Below are 24,403 nucleotides of genomic sequence, written 5' to 3'. Positions count from 1 at the left end.
CGTTAGAAGACTTTGTCGAATAAGGGGACACCGGTATATGGGCGGAAGGTTATATAATGTTTACAATGTGAGGCTTGCTTCGCAAACAACAAGAAGGTGCTGAATGTGATTGCTGGGAAGGGTGGCATAAAAGCGTTCTCGTAAACATGTTGTTTGTCTTCAGCAGCCTAACCATAATCAGTCTAGTCGAGTTTCAAAATAGATGGAACAAGAATGACGTGGAATAGAAAAAACAGAGTCGCGACGTCCATAAATATGGTTGCCAGGTTGTCTCCAGGATGGCTACGAACTAATAGACGGTAAGTGATGCGTTGCGAAAGAAAAAATTATGGTGAGGGTGGATCATAAATCTCAATAAACTGTGAAATGATACAGCCATGAAAATAACCGATTGCGTGTGCAATATATGATTATTACCTAGATGCGATTCACCTTCTGTTTTGAGTTATTTGAAATCAATTAATGTTAAATGAATTATAAAATAGCTTTGTTGGTTGCACGCGAGAATGGGTGATGAACCGATAACGATCGGATGGTGAGAGCTGCCAGCGGCGAAATTAAATCAATATACTGGAATAAAAGATTTGTCATCGCAGACATATCATGGCATGAATGTGAGGGATAGTTATAAGCTAGCGTGTTAATATGACAAACCAACGATGTTGTAGCGATAGAAGACATTCGAGATATTAGTACATATTGTTAATCTCGATTTCATCTTGTAGAGCGCGAGCCAAAGCAAAATACCATATTTGAATTCATCAACTATCAGTTTAACATCTCAATCAGGGATACCATATCTTCAGAATAATATGTGCTTGCACAAATTTTTTTAGACTTTTTGAAACCAAAAATTTGTAGATACATATTACAGATTTTTTCGGGTTCATACAGAATTTGCACATTTTTAAAATAACGTTCCAGTAATAGCTGTGACTTTTTTTTTGGCAGATTTATCTTACTTCTTAACTAGGCGAACCTAGCCAGAATATTCATCTGCCCTCGGGCCTCTGAATGCCAAAGGGGGACTAGGCTCTGCGGAATGCACGTATCTGCATGCTCGTGCTTTTCAGTCCTGACCGAGGAATTGTCGGACAATCGCGCAGGTGCTAAGGATGACCGAAGTTGGATGCCGGCCAATTCCTTCTCTGTTCAACATCTTTAGCACTTCCAGAAGAGTCTTCGGGACGATTCCAGTTCCAGAAAGAACGACTGAAACAATTCTTGGGACCTCCCTCGGCCCCCACAGTTCCTTGAGCTCCACGGCCAATGGTCGGTACATACAAATTTTGCGACCGTGGGTCTCCTCCAGATTTTGGTTCAGTGGAATAGTGACATCGATTATGGTGACGTGTCGGTCGCTCTTGTCATAAACCATAATATCTGGACGGTCAGAACAGTGCGATTCCAGTACATCTTGAAACGGTCATTTTCAGGACAGGTGCAGGCAGGTGCTGGTAGTTTGGTACGTTGTCTTCCAATAGACCACATTGGAGTGCCAGTTGGACAATGCAAGCCGCGTTGTTGTGGCGCTCTGTGTAGGCTGCGTTCGCCAAAACGGGACAGCCTCCCATAATGTGCTCTATGTTTTCACCTGGTTGATGGCACATCCAGCAAATGTAATCAATGTCTTGATGCCAGACGTACCGCCAGCAGTTTCTCATCGGCATTATCCTGTCCTGGATGGCTATCATGTCGGCTTCAACTACTGAAGAGAGTTCACCACGCGTTAGCCACAGATTAGATGCGGCCTTGTCAACGTGTGGCCGATCCAGTTGATGGGGGTGGGCACCATGTACTGCCTTCTGCTTTCAAGCTGCAATCTTCTCCTTTAATGTCTGCAGATTTCAGTTGAGTTGGTACTCCGCTTGCGCCAAGTGCAGAGCGCTGTATCTTCTGTCAGCGGCGCAGACAGCCCGGTATAGCGCGTTTTGGTTGGCGCGTTCTGCGAAGTACTCGCGCAGTTGTCGTACCAGGACAACACACAGATGGAGCAAAACTGACCTAGAAGATCTTGAGCAGAGGATGAGGAAAGCATGCAAAGAGGCCGGAATGCACCATCTTCAATCGACACTGGAGAGAGTTTCACTACCACGCAAAAAAGGGAACTTGGAATCATACATAGCTACACTGACTACACCAAAACTGAAGGTCTGCAGGGGAACCGCGAATGTGTTGATCGTGCGTACCTTGTTCCCCGCGTCGAGTCCTCAGGACACAGTTCACTCAACTCATGAATCTGTCTCGCAGCTTCGTCTTGATGTCGGAGTGGCGAATCTCGGTGAGCTGTTGGAATCCAAGATCTTTATAGGACATGTCTCTTGATAACTCACCGTCATAGACCTCGTAGCCTCCAGATTCGGTAAGTTGTCCTTTCAGCAGATGGACACAGCGGACCTTATCGAGGTCGAACTCCATGCAGATGTCCATGCTTATGTCTTCGACAACCCGGATAGCTACTCCTAGACGCTGACGTGAATCAGCATAGACCTTGAGATCGTCCATGTAGAAGGTATGGGTCACTTCTTCGTTGGCGTCGTCCTCATACCTTATAGCCATGACCGCTTCTATTGAGCGTCCTACTGAGGGGGTTCAGTGCCAGACAAAATCAATGCGGGTTGAAAGAGTCGCCTTGGAATATCCTCTTCTTGACCTGCAGCGTTCTAGACTGCAACACATTTTCCTCATCACTGAGGTGCAGAGACGTACTCCATTGCTTCATCGCATGCTGCAGGAACCTAATAACGGCGGGGTCAATTTTGTAGAATTCCAATACCCGGACGAGAAACGAGTGAGGTATGGAGTGATATGCCTACCTATAGTATATATAGGCCATACTTAGGTTCCGCTGGTTATATACCGCCTGACCGACTATGGCTGCGTCGATGATGGCCTGTTCTTTGCAGCCATGCGTATTTTTCTTGCATCCTTTCTGCTCCTCTGCGATGATGTGATGTTGTCCGCAGTAAGCAGCAACTTTGGCGGTAATGATGCTGCTCAGTATTTTATACAAACTCGACAGGCACGTTATCAGTCTGTACTGTGATGGGTTCGATGTGTTGCTGTCTTTCGTGAGGAGGAGGGTGATGCCACGGGTGGCGAATTCAGGAAGGATTTTTTTTTCTTATTTCTTATATTTATTTCATTTTCATCAGTTACATTTCATTAACTATTCTCTGAATTAGCATTTTCGTTTTCTAAAAGGAGTAGAAAACCTTGACCTAACTTAACCTACCTTAACCTAATCTAAATCTTAGGTTACCAATACCGATTACCCACGGCAACTCGGGGTTGGTAATTGAAGTCTTACGAACCAGTGAAACCCAATTTCTTCAAGAAAAACCTAACCGACCTTAGCAGATATTGGAAGATCCTTTGATAATTTTTTCATAACCAACATGTTACGAACTAGCGCAACCGTATTACTCCAAGCAAAGCCTTAGCCGACCGTAGCAGATATTCAGGAACCCTTTGAATTGTTTTTCAACTTTTATGATATTGTTCCACCGCACTTCTCGTATTCTATCTTTGAACGCTATCAAATAATCATTGCGAGTATTACCAAAATTATTCAAATTGAATTCAATTGCCTCTACAGTAAGCCAGAGGGCAGCTTTCGATCTGTAACATTTTTCTGAAATTTGTGATGCAATCAACTCCTCTGGATCACTGATTTGTAAGTTCATTCGCAAATGTATTACAGACTTGATCCACGACCAAACATTCAAAGATGAAGTACAAAGTTTTTTTCAGGTGTTTCAGTGTGTTGAGACTACCACAAATGCTGCAAAGAGGAAAATCTGTTCCTGCTATTCGATGATTAAACATTTTGCTATGCGTAGGAACTAAAGGAATGCGAAGCTATGCGTCGCGTTGCGACAATTGTGCTTTGACACTTCATTTTAAACATTTGTGTTTCCATTTAGTCGAACACAATAATGCGTTGCGTCATTAGCATCGTTGTACTAAACGCTAACATTTGTTCTAAGCTGCTTGCGCCGAAATCGCGATGACAGTGGCATGATGTCGACGTCTGGTGGCAACTTCAAATTAGAGCCATAATTTGGATCCCAAACTCGTTACTGTATTCTCTAACAGATTAGAAGACATGAAGCCGGTTTTGAAATTCTAAAATGTGAATGAAATTTTTCACATCATGTTATTTGATTACTTGAACACGTGTTTCTGACTTTCATTCAACCATATAGCTAAACAATTCCAACATTGTTGCTGATTTTTTTCTCTATAATATAAAGTTGTCTTCATAAACACTTTTCGTATGAGACTTTTTCACCACCTGTAAACAAAAATGTTTTTCATTTAAACAGAATACTAGTTTAATATGGAAATACTAATTATCATTCATAATTTTAATTTTGAAAACGTGTTCATTCCGACTGAAAATCAACTATTCTTTCACGCTCCCCTAAACTAGTAAACAGGCTCAATATGTCAATGTGTTGTTTTTAAAAACATTCAACTGATCCCTGGACACAACAAAAACAAGATTTTCATACGAATTTTATTTTGTTTTTGTTTACATGAAAAGTGGTGACGCGAAGGCTAGATTGTGATTGCAAATCAACAGACTGCGTCGGGCAAATGTTTTAGTACAAAACGCAAGCAATGACAGCTGATGAGAACACTGAGAGAAATAATTAGTAAATATAACGAATTTTTTGGTAAATACTACCAATCTATAGTCATTTTCGACCGTACTAATAAACACATATGTCAAGCAGAACCATGATTCGGAAGCCCAATATCGGCTACATTTTCTCGCCGAAAATGCACGTATCAGAATTATATCCTTATTATACCTCCGTATTGCCTTATGGGAACAATGAAAATGTTTAATACGCGCTTTTCTCACCAATTTTCAGATATGACAATATCCAAGCTAACTAATGTTATCGAGTAAAATATACTAATCTCTGGTAGGGATGCGGGTTTGTTGACAATATATAAAAAAAATTTGTACATTCTACTAATTTTGCATTACCAAATGTATTTAGTAGTTTTCGACCGAGGATTTTTCTAAGGGAAGCAACGTACAACGCGGCATTCTGTTTCCACCTTAAGTCGTTATACATCACAAATAAGGCCGTTTTTTGATCAGTTGAGAGGAAGGTTTTATTGGCTTGATGTTAATTCTATGTTTTCCTATATAACCTATTTTATTCATATATCATTTGAATCTGTTTAAATGAGAATAAATAACTCAGTCTATGGGTTTGTGGAACACAAACATTTGTTTTGATTTTTCCCATTTTTTTCACAACAACTAAGTACAATGCTTGACACTACACTTAACCCTCCTGTACTCGCGTGCAAAATCATAACACGTATACTCGCGCACGGTGTCACAGACCGAAAATTGAACTTCTCTGTAATGTTGCCATTGTGTATTTTTCAGGCTTTGTTGGCATTTATTTGAAGAAGAGGGTATGATTGAATGAAAAAACTCCAAAAAATATCTTTTCTTCGTCTTTATTATGTTTTAAAAGTCATCTAATTCAGCCTCCTCAAAATAGAGTAATTTTTGATAATCCAACACAAATAACGAGATTCGAATTTTTTACTGTTATTAATTAAAAGTAAGCATCTGAATATAATTCATGGAAGTATAAAGAGCTATAAAATAACATAAAAACGTATTAATCGATTGTGGTTTCATTGGTGTGAGAATCAGAACATAGCATAAATGCATGCTCGAAACAAACATATTTTTTACATTTCATGCAGTTGTTGCATGTTTTTCTGGTCTTTTATCGAAGAGAAGAATGTACGACGACCTTCTAGATAATTACCAGATGGTAAAGGTTCTGGAATATAAAGTTTGCATATTTCTAATATTCTTTGTCTCTGTTTTCTTAGTAAACTAAGAATTAATGCCTTTTTTTTAGATGGGGTATAAAAAGATGATATAAGAGGATTTCTTTTCCTTTTCTTTTTCTTGTTTTCTTGTCCGATATTGTCCATTATAAAAAAAATATCCCCGAAACTGTAACTGTTAAAAATAACCATAAGCTACCTACTGAAGTTTATAGTTTACTGTTTACAATTCTTCCACAAGTGAAATTCTTTCACAAGTGTGTATATGTATGACCATTATATTTAGCGAATAGCTATACGAAAGTCAACCATTTATATTTTGCTTTTGAACGTATGAATCTAACGACGAATAATTAATATATGGATCCGTTCAATACAGTTACAAAAGGGACTGAAATGAAATAAGATTCAATAAATATTCCACGCCACTAACATTAATTTATACATTTCATTCAACAATATTCTATAATATGAAAAATGGCACTTGTCCAAAAAAGTTACTCCTATACTCGCGTCGGTGTGTCAGACCGAAAGTGTTAAAAAAGTGGCACACGTCCCCATTGTACCAACACATGCAATACGCTAAACGATGACGAACGACGAATAACGAAGCTAGAGAGAATCGCAAAATCGTAGTATTGATATTTTCTGAGAAATGAACGAATTATTGATTTCTCGGTCTGACAGACCAATGCGCGAGTATAGGAGTGTTAAATGATACAATAGAAACTATCCGTCAAATTAATTCAACATGCAAAAATTTTATGGTTTTCGTATGATATTGAATATAATGAAGAAGTGTCCGGATTAAAATGCCGTCCGGATCCAAACGCATTACTATGGGCCTGATTCTCGAATATACTACGAATACACTTCACGGTGGAAACGGTATGAAACGCATTCGCGATGACAACGGTACGGTGTCGACATCTGGATGCGAGATTAGTTTCCCACTAAATTTATCATTATAATATCAAATTATCTTCAGATGAAATTTTTGTATGCGATTATTATATCACATGAAGAAAACAAAGTTTTCCACTCACATTGAATACCAGTTTGATACGAAGAAGGTAATTTTCATTAATGATTATTTATTTGAAAAGTGTTCATTCTGCCTGAAAACTCATCATTATCTTCGACACTTCACTAACTCGTGAAACGTAGTTCAATGGCGTGCCGTTTATTTCGTTTCCACCGTGAAGTGTTTTCGAGAATCAGGCCCTATATCAAACGTGTCACGAAAATTGTTCAATTTTGAATGCTTTATGCTCAAATATTTTATGATAGATTCAAAATATGTTTGCACCAATCGATTTTAAATCTTTTGCAATATAATTATAAAACTTCCTATGGTTAAAACACTCGACAAGGAAACAGAGGAACATATTGCACAGTCAATTTTTCAATGTGATTTTTGACATGCTGTAACTCGTGAAAGCGGAAATATTGCGATTCAAGCACCGTCGTTTCTCGATAGATAGCAGAGATAGTTTCATCAATCGATTAGAAATATTTTTACGCACCTATTACAAGAATGAAAATTATACAATTTTCAAAAAAAAAACTATTGAACAGCTGAAAATGGCAACCATTATTTAAATGAAAATCTCGCGTTCTGATTGGTCGATTGTCATTAACAATTTATGCTCTCTCAGTTGCACAGTGGGCCAATCTATACAATGGCTGGTCAAGCAAAGAAAAGTGTCGTTGAATGCGAAAAAACATGGTATTTACATAATTTCGGGATGTTGAACAAGAATATAGCATCCGTTTTTTATTTGGGGCCGTCTATTAAGCACGTGATCCATTTTTTCAGATTTTTGCTGTTTTTGCTGTTTTCCATCCTCTTTTTATTCTTCTTCATAACTGTCATCAGATTCTTCATTATCTTTTCCTGATTCAACAATTATTTTCTTCAATATAAATATTACTTCATCTGGAAGTTTTTACAATTACTTATTCTCTTTTCAAAATAAGTGTTTACTATTAGATCTGTGGAAATAGGAAGATGATTGACCATATCATGAATAGTATTTTCCCGACTATTTTTACGAATGAAATGTTTTCGGGCATAATTAATTATTTTATTATTCTGCTCTTAAGCCTCTTCAGCCATCCTTCTTGAAGGTAACTTAGCGGTATATAGCCATGAATAAACATTCTGTGCATACCAGTGAGCATATGGTAACAAGGGTATAGATCCACGGAACGTTTTACTGTGTCGATACGGTAATCGTTAATTTTTTGATCACACACCATTTTATAACTTTTAAATGATGAAATGATGATGTTCAGCCCAAAAATATTTATATTCTGGGAGAGGTGAACAGATATTTTGTTCAAACTCAGCGATTAATTAACATAAAACTTACTTTGATGTTTGGGGGCGAAGTAGATATAGGTGCATAACGACTTAAAATGTTTTGTTTACTGAAGCTCATCACCTCATCACATTCTTCTCTCGAAAAGGTTCCCTGGAAAAATATGCCACCTCAACTAAACCAAGCCTTATTTTGCGGAACGTTATGTGTTTCTTACAACGTTTTTGTATGCATGAGAAAATTTTAATTGATACTCTAGATGAAAAGACAAAGCTTATTTCATACATACACCTCAGGGTGGCAATGGATGTATGGGAAAAATTTCATCATCGAATTTCAAAAACCGACCATGTACGTTTTGTTTACTGGCCCAAAAAAAATGATCTGGGCAAAGTTTCAGCTCGATCGGACATGATTTAGGGGTGCCTCAAAGCGCTCACTTTTGATTTTTCGATCCTCGAAAATCTTCCAAGGAAATTTGGAATATCGAATTTTTTTAGATGCCAAATGACTTAAAAATGGATGAAACGTCGAGATCTGGTGTCATCTCGAAAAAAAAATTTTGATCGAAAATCGACTTTTTGGGACTTAGCCTGAGAGGTAATGAAGGTATGGAAAAATAATAATTATCGAATTTAAAGAATCAACCATGTACATTTTGTTTATTGGCCCAAAAAAATGATCTGTGTAAAATATTAGCCCAATCGGACATGATTTAGGGGTGCCTCAAAGCACGCAAAGTTTTGATTTTTGGCCACTCAGGCTAAGTCCCAAAAAGTAGATTTTCGGCCAAATTTTTTTTCGTAATAGCACCAGATCTCGACGTTTTATGCATTTTTAAGTCATTAGGCATCGAAAAAAAAAATTTCGGTTTTCAAAATTTCCTTTACTCCCCCCTTGGAAGATTTTCGAGGATGAAAAAATCAAAACTTCGAGTGCTTTGAGGCATTCCTAAATCATGTGTGATTGAGCTGGAACTTTGCACAGATCATTTTTATGGAGCAATAAACAAAATATACATGGTCGGTTTTTGAAATTTGACATGACCATTTTGGCTACTATATCGAATATGATTTGAACAAATTTGGACGAAAAAAACGCATAAATCTGTCACATTTAGTTTGATATGTGCGAGCGACCACTTTGCCCCCACTAGGTGACCACTTTATCTCCAAGCAAAAAATAAGATCGATTTTTCACCTTTTTTTTGTAATGATGAAAAATGTACTGTTTTGAATTTTTATGGTAAAAGTTTTGAATTTTTATGTAAATGGACATATTCCTTAGGGTGACCACTATGCCCTCACTTACCCTAGATATTATAGGAAGAAAGGAAAAATATTACGTAACACGCCAGTTTGTTTTTTGCGTGATGGCCAGCGATTCGCCTCTGTGAGTTGTGCTGTAAAAAGAGCAAGTAATGTAGCGATAATGATGCAACATGTCTCGTTGCATCGAGCGGATATATAAATTACGTGACTGCGACATTTTCTGTTAAGAGACGAATGAACTCTCAGAGTTTAAAGTCTCTCTAATTCAATACCTTCCTTCCTTCCATTTTCTGTTAGTTTCACTCTAGACAGCGATCAGTTAACTTCATACGTTAAGGGTGCTAGTTGAATTGAAAATATTGTTGCTGAATTATGTTTTGTTGAATAGAATAAGGTTCCGCTATGAAGTATGCGCTTGGTTGGTTTGTCAATTTGGATAACTAAAACTAAACTTCTCGGGCCTCACTGACGCGGTCGGCTGGTAACTATTTGAACGACTGATGAATCGAGTCTTGAGTATTCGTTTCATCTTCTTCTTTGTTTGTTTACGGGGACTTTCGATTCATTCGTCTCGGACACTTAAATCATATTTTATCAATGAATGTTTCCCCTTGAACGACAATTGATTTTCAATCAGCATTGCTCTGGCAGATGATTTAATTTTCTTAGTTTTAAGATAAGGGATTGACAAAGAAACTTGCGATTAATATTCACTAAATTTTGTCATGATCACGTCCGCATAAAATATCACCAATTCTTTTAGTCATATCTGTCATTTAACGTCATACCGTCAGTTTTTTCAGGAAAGTTTATAACGAGCTGGACTCGTTATTTCCGTCCAAGAGGTTAAGATTCGTCTCGGCTGAGAATGTCTCTTAGGCTTTTACATATATTATGTCGGGATCGAGCATCTGCGATATGCGGCAGTGTTTTGAATATCCCATCTTGGACGGATCTGATGATGTCCAAGTGGTGTTAGATGGAGGACATGGGGCCTGATTCTCGAATACACTTCGAATACACTTCACGGTGGAAACGGAATTAAACGTATCTGCGATGACAATGGTACAGTGTCGACATCTGGATACGAGATTAGTTTCCCACTAAACTTATCATTATAATATCAAATTATCATTATCAGATGAAATGTTTATATGAGATTATTACATCACATGAAGAAAACAAAGTTTTCCACTCACATTGAATACCAGTTTGATAGGAAGAAGTTAATTTTCATTAATGATTTTTTATTTGAAAAGTGCTCATTCTGCCTGAAAACTCATTATTATCTTCGACACTTCACTAACTCGTAAAACGTAGTTCAATGGCGTGCCGTTTATTTTGTTTCCACCGTGAAGTGCATTCGAGAATTAGGTCCATGATATATCTTGAAGTGGCGGCTGTGTGTTTTGAGATTTCTGGCATAACCGGGAAAGTTTTTTTTTCTTTTTCCAAAAGTATGTTTGGTTCTGCAGGAGTCGGTTGCGCGCATGTCGCGTTGTGAACTTTTTAATTAGAATCCTTCGTAAAATAAAGAAAGGTAAAAAGCATGTAACATTTCATCAAGCGAACAGTGTTGCCACACGTACATATTTATCTGGGAAAGTACAGATTTTTTCGGTACAGATTTCAGATTTTTGTTGTAAATTACAGATGGGCAAGGATGGTTCCAATCGTATCAACGAGCGCTCGTTACATTCTCTTATTTGATTCATTCAACGCACACAATAATATGTTTTAAATCACTCATGAAACAGAAAACTGACGTGTCAACGAAAATACTGAATGAACACAGCGTGAGAGTTATCGTTTGGTATCTGTGCGCGTGTTCATCGATGCTCGCCTGTATCATTTTATGATTCGTTCGTTAGTTTCTGCTGTCGCTCTACTTTCGTTTCCTGATCCGATTGGATGCTTAGCCTCGGAGCTTTGGATCGAATCGCTTCGTGATAGAGTGGTGTCGCTCTCAGAAAAGAATTGAATCGCAAGGCAAAAATGCGATGCGATGAATATATAACTTTTCGATGTGCTAATGCTCGCAGGTGCGCACCTAACAGTTGTCGTCTAATAACTTTTAAAAGGAAAGCCAATAGGGTTCAGTTTGCTTACCAAGTAGTAACTATATATAACCTTCGAAACGCAATTTATAAATACTTCGAGTTTTGCTTGTCCAATATTTATTATAATACAAATTGTCAAATGCGGACTTTTCGGCACAAATTCGCAGCCTATGGGGCAAACGATCGCACTTATTGAAATAAACTTGTATCAAAAATAAATTATTTATCATTAGTAGCGTGTGTAGGCACCATCTAAGATGGGATGGGTAGTTGATTACTTGCTGGCTAGACTGATTTGTTGTAAATTTCTAAAAGGCATACGATGCATCGTCATGAAGCTAGATCTCGTCCCTCTAGTTTTGTAACCTGGTTGTATCCACGCTGGACTTTGATGGCTTTCGCAAGAACACCAAATCTTCGAAGAAATCGTTTTGTCCAATGGTCTACAATGGATGATCAGTTTCTCAGACTGCTCACTCTCGACTAGAGATGAAACGGAATGTTGATTTTATTTTCACTCCGGATGATCAAATTTTCCGGATAATCGAATTATAAAAAAATTAAAGGAAATCTTCCGGTAAACGTAAAATAACTATGATTTGCACTAACTTATTTGTATAATGCAGTATCTTAGCCACAAATTGACTAGCGCCACATGAGGGAGGAGTAATGTTTTGAAATTCGAAAAAAAAATCATTGCCTTGTTTCAGCTCATGAACCGAAATATTATTCAAATGATCAAGTCCAAATACAAGCAAAAGCTAGGCATCCAGGAGCCAAGGAGAGTTCAATGAGATGGTTAACCGAATCAATATTAGGGATGCTATGTTTTGGGTGGCCGAGGTTTGGGACGAGGTACCAACCGATTGCATTGTGAAGTCAAGGAAAATGTTGATATCCCGTTGTTGACTGTAAAAGAACGCATGAACGCATTAACGGTGATTTTATGGTTTTCGGAAGACTAAAACTTTGGCGTCTTTACGACAATAGTAAGTAAAGTCTGAATGAGCTCAAATGTTGTATAGTGTATTTGTTCGAGGTAATCAATACTTTTCAGGAAGTCCCATTCGTAAATTTGAGATGACCATTCTCACTGGAACTCTAATGCACATCGTTACTCATGAATTTATTTTTAAACCGAAATAAATAAGAATTAGCAAGAAAAAAAATTAAATTAAATTAAATCTATTCTGCGATAATATCGTAACATATGAAGATGCTAAATAGACATCTTTTGAGAATCCAATAAATCAAAGGACTATCCAAGCGGATTCAAAGATTTATCACTTATTTTGTATTCTTTGCAACAATCTCATCCATGATTATTCGAAAGATCATATTATATATGATGCACTGTGGATAACCGAAGTAAAACATACTAAACAGACCCTGCTCATCCTAACTACATCCATGTTTCATCAAATTATCAAATTAGGTATGTTTAAATATTAAATCGATGTATTCATTTAAATTTGGAATTTTCAACGTTTATAAATCTACTGCAGATAATCGAAACTAGTTGTATTGACCAACCCCTTTTACAGTCCTCTCCTCTATCTAGCTTCGTACAAATTTGTTCAAATAATCATATTTATAAAGTATATTAACAAAGTATTCAAAATTTTCGATAAAAAAAATCAAAACCAAAATACTCCGGATGATAGAGTCTAAAATTCCGGATAATCGAGTTCGACCTGTACTTACTCTTTCTTAACTAATATTAAAATTATTTCAATATATCCTCAAAAAATCATAATTGTAACCTTTTCTGTTATTAAGTTCTTAACAGAAGAAAATCTGTTCAATATTCCTTGCAGAAAACGTGATACTCTATTAATATGTGTTCTTCATACTCAGTTTTTAAAGTCAATTAATTCATCCTCTTTAAAACAAAATTATTGATTGTCGGCCTGGAAGACCATTTGCGTGTGTATATTTATTAGGGTTAAAAACGTTTTGTTGGGAAAAGTAATGGATACAATCTGGAACGTAACGTTATATGATTGTGTGAAAAGTTCTTTCGGATTTACATTAGAACTTCATTTCTTTTCTGAGGAAACATTCCGCAAAAACTGAAATATGTATATTCGAAAGATTACTGTATCGTATTTATTTTCCATCGATTGGTGAAACGCTATACTCCATGCAAAAACTGATAAATATTGACCATCCGGATAACAGAAAAATTCTTGCTATCAATTTCATATCACATCTGTGTGTATATCCGCATGCATCAGACTTTATTATTCGATGTTTTCTTCTTTACGTTAGCCATGTGGTCCTGATCTTTTGTCGTTAAAAGTTACCTACTGGTGGTTTTCCAATTTCCTTTAATGCTGCAAACAAACAAAAACAGACTACTGTACCACAAAAACAAACTACTGTACCACACGCATTTACAAAACATAACATCTTTTATCGCATATACAGTTAGCCCACATTAATCTAAAATATGTATTACACCTGATAAATTTTAAGAATAAGTAGGGGACATTCAAAAACAACTGATCGAATAAAAAACGCAGCTTTGTTCCCTGCTTATAAATTTTTGTACGGTATGCATCACAATATACAGACATTTGCTGCATTGACCCCTAAAACGCTTGATAATTGTTCAAATGAGTGCAATCACGGGAAAATTATCACTTTGCGATCCTTCTCTGCCTCATCCACACACAAATCCGATCGATGGAGAGTGAATCATTGGTCGACAGAGATGCTGTTCTTTCTACTTACGAGACAGAATGAACTTGTCTACCACATGTTTGGATTCGCTCACTCACTGAGTGGTATCGTATGATGCGAAACCAACACGTTGATTGAAGAAGCTGTTTTCACTTGCTGAAAAAAATTGGTTGCTTTCGTCGATTCTCTCGTCAATCACCAACATTGCAGATGGGTACAGATTTTTTAGATAGTTACAGTCAATCGTAAAATTGAGTATACTACTCGTGCTGGTTTGTTATTGTTGAGTTTTTCGGGGTTAAAAAATAAATAATTAAATGCGACTTATATTCATCGTAAAATAGATCCATTTTACTCTCATGTAGTGATAAGAAAAAAAAATTAAAACGGTCGCATTTCTACTTCATGTTTAAAATACAAACAAAAAATCTCCAACTAAGACGTTGCAAAATTGAGTGTACAGCTCAAGTTTTTCTTAAAATGAAATTTGAAATCAGTTCAGAAATTCTAATAGATAACAAAAATCATTTCCCTTGTATTTGAAATGGCCTCCCTTTAGCGTTCAACATTTCCTGTATGCACCGAGGCGAGATTTCTGGTCACTGTAGACGGAAGTACTTCCCAGATCTTCGTAATCTTCGTTTTGAGTTCCACTTCGTTCCCTGGACTTTGATGGATGGATTGTTTATTTCCCACCATATATACTCAATAGTCAACTTAACAGTTCGGTGATTTCGTAGGTGTATTGAGTTGGTTGGGACATAATATAGCAGGCATTCCAGCACTACGAAGCGAGTTTGCTTCGGGTCATTATTCTGTTGAAAGTAGTAATCACGAGGGAGACCGATTTTTCGAAAGGGAGACTGCAGGTTACGTTTCCGAAAGATCAATTAATCCATCTTGTCCATCGCCGAATTGATAAACACCATGGCGTCAGTTTCAGAAGCCGCCAATGTACCATGCATCATCTGACTACCGCCGCCGCGTTTTCTGTGATAACCAAATGCTGAATCTGAACCACCGATCCTGGTTTCCTCCCCGCCATCTGTCTTCCATTCGATTCAAAGATATTGGTTATCGGCTCATCCGTATAAAAGACCTTGCTCCAGAACTCCTTAGGTTTGTTTACATATGCCTTAGCAAACTGTAGTCGTTTTTTTCATATTTACCTTTGAGATGTAATACTTTTCATGGCCAGCACGACCTCTTAGATTGTTCCTGTATGCTGATCTTCGGGCAGTGTCTGCGCAGACAGGTCTTCCAATGATGCCGGTCACTTCGGTAGTCAATTTAGGGATGCTTGTTTTGAGATTCTTTAGCAATGTTCGAACAATTACCCGTTAATCATCAGAAGACAGGATCCATTTGCGTCCTCTACCCGGGATATTTCCATGGTTCCTACGTATTTCCACTTGTATATGATTTTCTTTACTGTAGCTGCTATTTCCTGCAATGTCTTTCCACGACAATTCATACTTATTATCATTGTACGTGTAACAATATATATTTCTTTCCTCTAACTTGCTATTTTAATTAAAAAAAACCTCAAATATCAATAAAAACTAAAACCAACACTGCCCAAGCAATGGTTAAGTATTGACACCAATAACTGATGAAAAAAGTACGCTAATTCGCAAAGAAACTTACTTACAAGACTAATTTGTTCGGAGAAATTCAAGGTGTACACTCAATTTTTCGATGCCTAGAGATTATTCTCAATTTTTAGGAATAAACAATTATCAGAAAGCTTTTCTCGGAATTTTATTGAACGTACAGCTAGCCAAATGGGTGAGTAATAAATATGCATCAAAAGAATCAATGTACAAGCAAACCAAAAAAAATCGCATTAAAAAATCGTGCAAAACATCACCAGTAGCTTTAAAAAATCGTGTTCGGTACACATTTTGAAAAAGACTTATTTTGTGCGGTAAATAATTAAAAAAAAAATAAATAAAAAAAGTTTCCCCCAAGAAAATAACTCAAATTCACGCCGTTCACCGTTCAATTTCCTTTTGTTTCCCTGCTTTGCGATGGGACAGTTTGCCTTTTTTGGTTGCGCGTAGCTGTTTTATGCTTTTAGTAGCATGTCGAAACGTGTTGCTGTTAGAAATCATGTCATGCTAAAATTTAGAAAAACTTAAAGCATTTGATGGAAGGAGGGGAATGATTTCAGAAGTGGATAATTGAGACGCAAATATGCTTTTTCGGCACTGAATGCATATAAACCATCGAAAAAAAAACTTAATGGACGATTACTTCGTCAAATATGCTTCTTTCTATATACTGCACAAAGAAAATCGCACGAAAAACCGCACAAGAACAAAAAACCGCACAAAAACAGGTTTTACTGTATTCAAAATATTTTATACCAAACAAATGGAAAGTATCGTCAAGTAGCATTTGTAAACTCAATTTTGCGATAGACTGCATATTCATTTAAAAATTTGGTTTTTTTTTTTAATAATTCCGTTTATTTCCTATCTATTTAAAATATATACAATACATTTTTGAAATATTTCTTGATCACAACATTCTTGTTCCATCGTTCTTGACGAATATGATTTTGAAATTCATACATTCTATCTTTTCCAAAGTTTTTCAAATTGAAAGTGATTGCTTCACTAACTAACCACAATGCTGCTTTCTCTTTATAATTTTCATCATGTATATACAATCCTATTACTTCTTCCGGGTCTTCATACCTTAATATTAATCTTGTTCTAATCAAACTATGCATCCAATTCCAATTTTTTTCTGATCCTATACACTTTTTTATACGATTCTCAGTAGTGTCTAACTGTTCGCAATTTTCACATATATCAGTGGTGATCCCTGTCACACTATTTCTTAATTGTTTCACGTTTGAGCCCACAATATCATTCAAGCACATGTACAGTCCTTCTCTGGCATTTGATGAGAGGAAGGGTTTACTACAATTTTCCCACAGTATTTCCCACTGCAAATCTGGTTTTTCCATTACTGTCTTGACAACATGATTCCGTAGCATTATATATAAGTTTTGTGGATGTTAACAAGGGGTTTTCAGCACCATTCTTCGTAGGGGTTCTTCGTAGCCTAATTGGTTGCGTGTCCGCTACTAAGCGAACGATCATGAGCTAATAACTCAGGGCCCCTCAACTGACCATCTTTGAGTGTTATTCTAGCTACTACGTCCACGTAACAATCATCATGTGTCGGTAATCCCAGTCCCTTACCGCTCACATTACGATCTGCTGCGTCGGTAATTGGTGCTAATTCTAACACAGCAATGGAAGCCTCATATCAGCAGTCCCGTTGTGAACAGTCCAACTGTGAACATTCGAACAATAGGAATATTCTAACGCCGAAAAAGGCGGCATGTGTTGTGTATCGATAGAAATGGAATACTCGGCATGTGTTGTGTATCGATAGAATTGAAATATTCTTAGGCCTAAACAGCTACTGTGTTATACATAAAAAAACAAATGTTTATCGATGGATACGAGCCTAAATAATATAATCTTAACATAAAAAATATGTATACGAATAAATTCGGCTCTGTGACAGCTGAATTGCTAAATGAGCCTAATAAACGGATGGGATAAAAAAAAGGGTTTTCAGCAATCGTATCGGTATAACATAGCCACTCTCGACTATTTCTGGTAAGAGAGATATTGTTTTTCTGAGCCATCATGAAATGATCAATTTTCAACTCATTGGTTTGTGTCGAAAATAAATTGTTTCTTACAAATAACGCTTTACATTTAAGTAAAGGATCTACTAGAGACAGCCCTCCTTTACTCGTATCTAAAAATAATTGGTTACGAGCAACTTTGAATATATGTCGGTTTCAAATAAACATCCAGCAAGTTGTGTTAATTTGTGCCAGATGACTTTTGTTGGGTGGGAGCACTTGCGCTAAGTACCATATCTTCGACAATATAAAATTATTCAGACCAGACCTCCTGAATTAAATTCAAATTTCTTTTCGAATGCGTCTTCAGGCACTGCTTAATTGATTGTATTATCGAATTATAATTATATGTGACTGTAGCTTGATATTTTGCATGGAACGTAACGCCTAGTATTCTTAAATTACTCTGTTCTAAAATCTGGTGCGGTCCTGATTTGCAATCATTAAATCGCATATAATACGATTCATGGATGTTCAATTTTATTTTAGAATATATACTAAAATAATTGATGATCTCTAGAACCGTATCAAACTCGTGATCATTGAGAATAAAAATATTGAGATCATCTGCGTAAGCTAGTACCTTTATGAAAGTATTAGCCACGAAACAGCCTCGAATATTATCACTAATCGTCCGTATAAGAGGTTCTATGTACAGAACAAACAGTGCCATGCTAATAGGACACCCCTGGTGCACTGAAGACTTGACGTGAATGTCGTTCGTTAAAAAACCATTAAAAATCACTTTGGAACTTGCATGAGAATAAAGGTTTTTCAGACAGTTGATGAAGGGCATAGGAAATTCAAATTTTTCAAGTACAGCCCATAAAAACCTATGGTTCACTCTATCAAAAGCTTTTTCCAAATCAAGGCTTAGCAGCAGTCCTTTGAATCTTTTAGTTTGACCTGCACGGATTGTTATATTGCGTAATGTTTTGAGGTTATCGATGCATGAGAGCTTTGGATTGCATGCAGTTTGACCACGTCCGATATTTTTTTCAGCAATGGGTATAATCGATTTGCTAAAATTTTTGTGAACAACTTGTAATCGGTATTCAACATGCTTAATGGTCTTTTGTTGACAATATCATGTGGATCACCTTCTTTTGGAATAAGGCATATTATCCCCTTTGAAAAGTTATCAGATGGACAGACACCTTCGATTAAATATTTGTTGAACAGTATCGTTAAATCTTCAATTAGGTGATCAGAGAATTTCAAATAAAATTCGTACGTCAACCCAGCTGGACCCGGAGTTTTCTTGTTGGCAGCTTCTTTCAAAACAGTTTCTAATTCTATTTTTTCTATAGGCTTCATGAGGCTAGCCGCATCTGCAATGGTAAGCTTTGCAGTAATTTGTCTAAGGGTCTCAATATACTCAAGATTTATCGTCAGTTTTAAATACCTCACTAAAATGTGAATGCAAGTAATTCTTCAATTTATGGGATTCAGATGTTGTAACAACTTTCAGGCAAAAGCATGCATTTTCTGATTGTCTATTGATTCGAGAAGTTAATTGAAATAGACTTATTTTCTCATCATGAAGTAGAGAATTTAAGCCAATTTTCTTTCCTGAATTTGATAATCTATTTTGTTCGATTTCCATTAATTTGGACTTCACAAAGCACATTTCATTGTACACGTCTTCACCCGCCGATTGTTTTTCAATAATTTCATTCAAGCATACGTGATAGAGATGTTTTTCTCTGTGTATTTGTTGATTCAATAAAAAGCCCTGAGTTTTGAAGAATCTAGATATTTTTTGCTTAGCATGTTCATTCCACCATACATTAATATTATTTTGATACATACTATTTCTTCTAGAATTTCGATAATGTTCTATTAGAACTTTACAGATATTTTCATTATGAAGAAGACTAGGATTAATTTTCCAATAGCCTCTTCCGCAAAAATGTAACGAAATGTCATCAGGAACCTGAAATTTCACCATCACAGCATGGTGGTCATATTGTCATAATTGATCTCACTTGATTGATAAAGTCTTGTGATGCGTAGTAGCGGTCCAATCTGGATTTAGAGCTCCCACGAATGAACGTAAAGTTAGTACTCAAATTTTTCTTCATTTCTACATCGTATAGTTTCAGTGCATGAACTAAGGTTTCCAAACCTGTGCAAATATTTGTACTTTCACTGTTTGAATCCGATCTAAACAGAACACTGTTAAAGTCGCCAACGATAATATTGGTTTTGTTTGTAGATATGTGTGGGATAATTTCAGAAGTGAACATTGTGTTCCTTTCGTTTTTGTATCGTGAACCTGACGCCGCATAAACATTTATGAAATTCATTTGATCTATTGTTACTGAAGTTATTCGTCCATTGGCACTCATAACGACATTTTCATACTCAATATTTCTTCTCACGAGAATAGCTGTGCTCTTGTGCTCAGACCCTATATTGACAATAGCAGCATGAGAGGAGAGAAAACCAAAGTCCTCGAATGCTACCTCCTGTAGAAATACGATGTCGATATCGTTATTAAAAACAAAATCTCTCAGGAGAGATTTCTTTATCTGTATGTTAATAGCGTTGATGTTAATTGTACATATTGTTCGAAGAAATACCATTGTTGTGCTGGACACTCACTCTCAATTCACGTCCAATTCACTCTTCTTCGAAATCGCGCGATTGCTTATTGTATTTATTATCTTTTCAAGCCCTGTTTTTTTGTTTCTTTTATTCTTCTGACTACGGAATGTACATTCCGTTTCAATCTCTGATGATTCCTGGGTGCTGGTCGATCCTGGAGATGTAGCTGCTCGTTTTTGTCCTTGTTTTGGGTCGATTTCCATCGATTCTGGGTTAACAATCAATTTGGGGTGTTCTTTTGCGATCTTCGATTGTTTACTGCATTCCGGTTGAGGTTCCTCAATTTCGTGTCAAGTAGGAGTCACGTGGTTTGACTTATCGTCATTTTTCCTGGCCAAGGTTTGCATGTTGGCCACCAATGGAGGCATAGCTGTGTTAGACAGAGGCATCAGTTTTCCGTGAGCAGCTATTGTACTGTATGTCCGAGCATTTCCACTGCCAGAGGTTTGGATAGTTGCCAACTTTGGACAGTTCACCTTCAGATGTCCTTCTTCCTTACAATGAAAACAGCGGTTCTTCAATCCATCATAATAAATTCGTACTCGAAAATGTCCAATGAATAGATTCGCTGGGATCTCTTTTGCAATTTCCATATGGACACCACGGACACCGCTGAACACATTCAGATTGCACTCAGCTGGGTAGCGTTCTCTTACATGTTGCCTGATTGTTCCGAATTGTCCCAAGACTGAAGCAATGGCCTTATCATCGATCTCGGGTGGCAGATTGAATATTTGTACGTATCGAAAAATGCGACTGGCCATAGCCAGACTAATCGGTGTCGTTGAAGTGTCGTTGTACTTGAAGGTGTAGATCTCTTCGACGTGGTTACAGAGTTCATTGAACTTACCTTCATCATGAAACTTGATGAAGAATAAGCCATCATTTTCGTTTTTGTAGACTGAATGCACCTCCGTTGAGTTTCCGGTAACAAATCTGAGGACTTCTAGATGCGAGGGCACTTTAGCACCGGATTCAAAACACAGTTTCAACGTGTTCTTTCTTACACTCGATTCCATATTATCTATTTTTCAATAGATTCCGCTAACACGCACACACACTGAAGACTACAACGGCAAAGCCGTGTACAATGAGTAAGATTTTTACGAGAGCTATTGGTATAATCGACTGATCGGTCCAACGTCTCATCCGAGAATGGTGTTAGAAATCAGAATTGAATTTCACTCGCATTTTCGCATTTTCGACGCTTCGATTCTTCGTTTTCAATATTTTTACTATTTGTTACTTCTCAGTAACCGTCGAGCTAACTTTTTATGATAATAAAAACAAAAAAAACTAAGCCTAGAAATCGGTCCAGAAACGACTCGATGAATGCAAACTTAGCATTCATGGGGACTCTCGAAACCTTCAAGAACTAATAGTAAGCAGTCTAAGTTTAGCAAGAGTATGTATTAGTATCATAAAACAGATGAGTAAATTGAGACTTAAGTAATGTATTTTATGCGAATAAAGCGGATTTTTCTTTGCAACAAACATTTTAATGGTATAGATTTCGGTACAGATTTTAGAAAAAAAATGTACAGATGAGAAATATTTTTTCCAGTACAGATGAAAATTGAACAACACTGCAAGTGAGAGGTATTAATTACTTGACTCAGTGAGACTGAGACCTAATATGAAAACTAGAATATGTTTTTGAAGCCACTACATAAATTTTGTTCCTTCCAAATCTATCGAAGTGATAATTGAATTGAGGCGAATTGAATGGAATAAGTTTGTAGTTCTACGTTAACACTTATGCACTTGTAGAAAATTGGAAGAAACGAAATTAGAAGAATAGTGTCCGAAACATGACCGCATTATGTTTTGGACACTATTCTTCTAATTTCGTTTCTTACAATATTCTTCAAGTGCATAATAAGATGAAAGTCATGATGAGGATCGTTGAGGTACTATAATTTCTGTGATATATAAGAGCACAACAATTTGGTCTTCCTGTCTGACCTCTTTCGGATCGTCACATGAAAAGCGCTACATTACATCGCTCCTTTCACAATACAACACAGCGAAGTATCACGTGTGCCCAAAATATACAGTCACGTAGGTAATAATGAAATTGTTTTTCAAAGTGGATTCAATTCGCAATCGAACCGTGATTAAGCACAGGTGTATTTTTGGTCATCTGCTGTCAATAACTTCCCTTTGTTTCACTCACATAACTCATGCAAGCCGTCGACAACTGCTATTTCGTATAAAATATTCAGTGAGCTATAAAACGTTTTAACTCCCATGTAATTCAGTTATAAGTTGATACGGCTCCAATTCGCACACGATATACATACACATAGAGAGGGAGCCGAGGTGAGTGAAAGGGAAGAGAAATAGAGAGTGAGAGTGCTCTATGTGAGCCCGAGACGCGACTGAAGGGTATCAAACATTTCAACACCCATTGCCTGGTCATGAACAACATACACTGGCTGAATTCCATCCGCTTTTGCACGAGACGCCTCCTCATTCACTCACTTCGGCGATGGGATGAGAGGAGGATGGGCGCCGGGAGGATGCTGGCATCCCTTTTTAATTTAAAGCACTGCACGCTGCATCAATTTTTGGAATGTGATGCCTGATGTGAGATTGTATGTTGGTGTTGTTCAAGGGACGTGTCTGCTTGCGAACCGGTCGAATGGAGTGGAAATATGGCAAGTGGGAAAACGGGGGAGAGGTGGGGGAAAAGAGCTTTTTTGCACTCTCGGCTGCGAGGATAATTCCAACGAGAATAATAATCCAGAATGTGAAAGTTAAAACTCAACATGTTTCATTGTTGAATGCTGCTGCGTGGCTTTGGCTTAGCAATGCGGGTGGAGCGGTTGGATCTAGTGGGTGGGTGGGTGTAGGCGAACGTAGAAGGTATTCAACAGTATGCTGTGGTATGTTCACGCTTTGCTTTTTCGCTTTTTCGGGTGTAGCTCGGGAGATCTGCGAGCTGTGAGCTGTTTAAATTTTAACGTTAAATATTCGTTTTATAGCGGTACGGGATGGCCGTTATACGCCCCGGTGAGGTACGAAAGTGTTGAAATTTTCCGTTATTTCCTACCTGTTGAATGTTAACATTAATGGAATACTTAAAATTGTGTGTTTTAGCTGTCTCCAGCCGGGGTCGAGCATGATGTGAGCTCCAACGACGTGTCGAGACAGAATTTAGTGCTTTCATAATGAGTGTTATGTGAGATACTCGTGAATAATTAAGGTAAGATTGGTGTGGAAATTGCCAGAGATGTTTGCATCTAGCAAAACGAACAGATCAGCTCTGTATGGATATGGAAACTCAAGCAGTATGAAAAGGTTGGTTATAGAATGTACATATTAATTTGTAGTCTGCAAAAGACAACCGCACAATATTGCATTCGAAGCGATTTAGAAACGAGTTTAGACAGAACTAGAAAACAGCTGCGTGAATAAGAAGAACTAGAAGATGAAATGAGACAAATATTATAGATATAAAAACTAACAATGATCGAATAACTGTAGATATAAAGCTTAAGAACGACCATCTATCATTGAACGTCGAGAAGTACTCGTTATCACTCATTCGAGTCCATTTCGTTCCCCCCTTAGTGAACAAAAGAAACTCACTAACACTATCTAACGGGTGTTAAATAAAAAATGATAATTTTTTCAATACCTTTCAGTAACTCAAATAAAGAGCGTAAAATTTTCTTTCTCCAAGAAAATTGCTGTTTGGTCTCCCTAGAAACAGTAGGCGTATTTGGTTTTGCTAGTTTGAATTTAGTCAAAGCAAAGATGGCGTCGAAACAGCACGTGCTCCGCGAATGCATTGTACGGTTCTACGAAATGATAATTACTACTCCAGCGACAAGTCATCCACACCGCCTGAAGTGAAATACAAGTTCAAGCACAAGTTCGAAAAAAAGGTTATGTTGTACATCGCCATTTCCGACAGGGGCATTTCAAAGCCTTGGTTTA

Source organism: Toxorhynchites rutilus, chromosome 2 (assembly GCF_029784135.1).
Source record: "Toxorhynchites rutilus septentrionalis strain SRP chromosome 2, ASM2978413v1, whole genome shotgun sequence".
Lineage (NCBI taxonomy): Eukaryota > Metazoa > Arthropoda > Insecta > Diptera > Culicidae > Toxorhynchites > Toxorhynchites rutilus.
The sequence above is the reverse complement of the archived record's forward strand: the minus strand, read 5'-3'. Positions refer to the sequence as shown.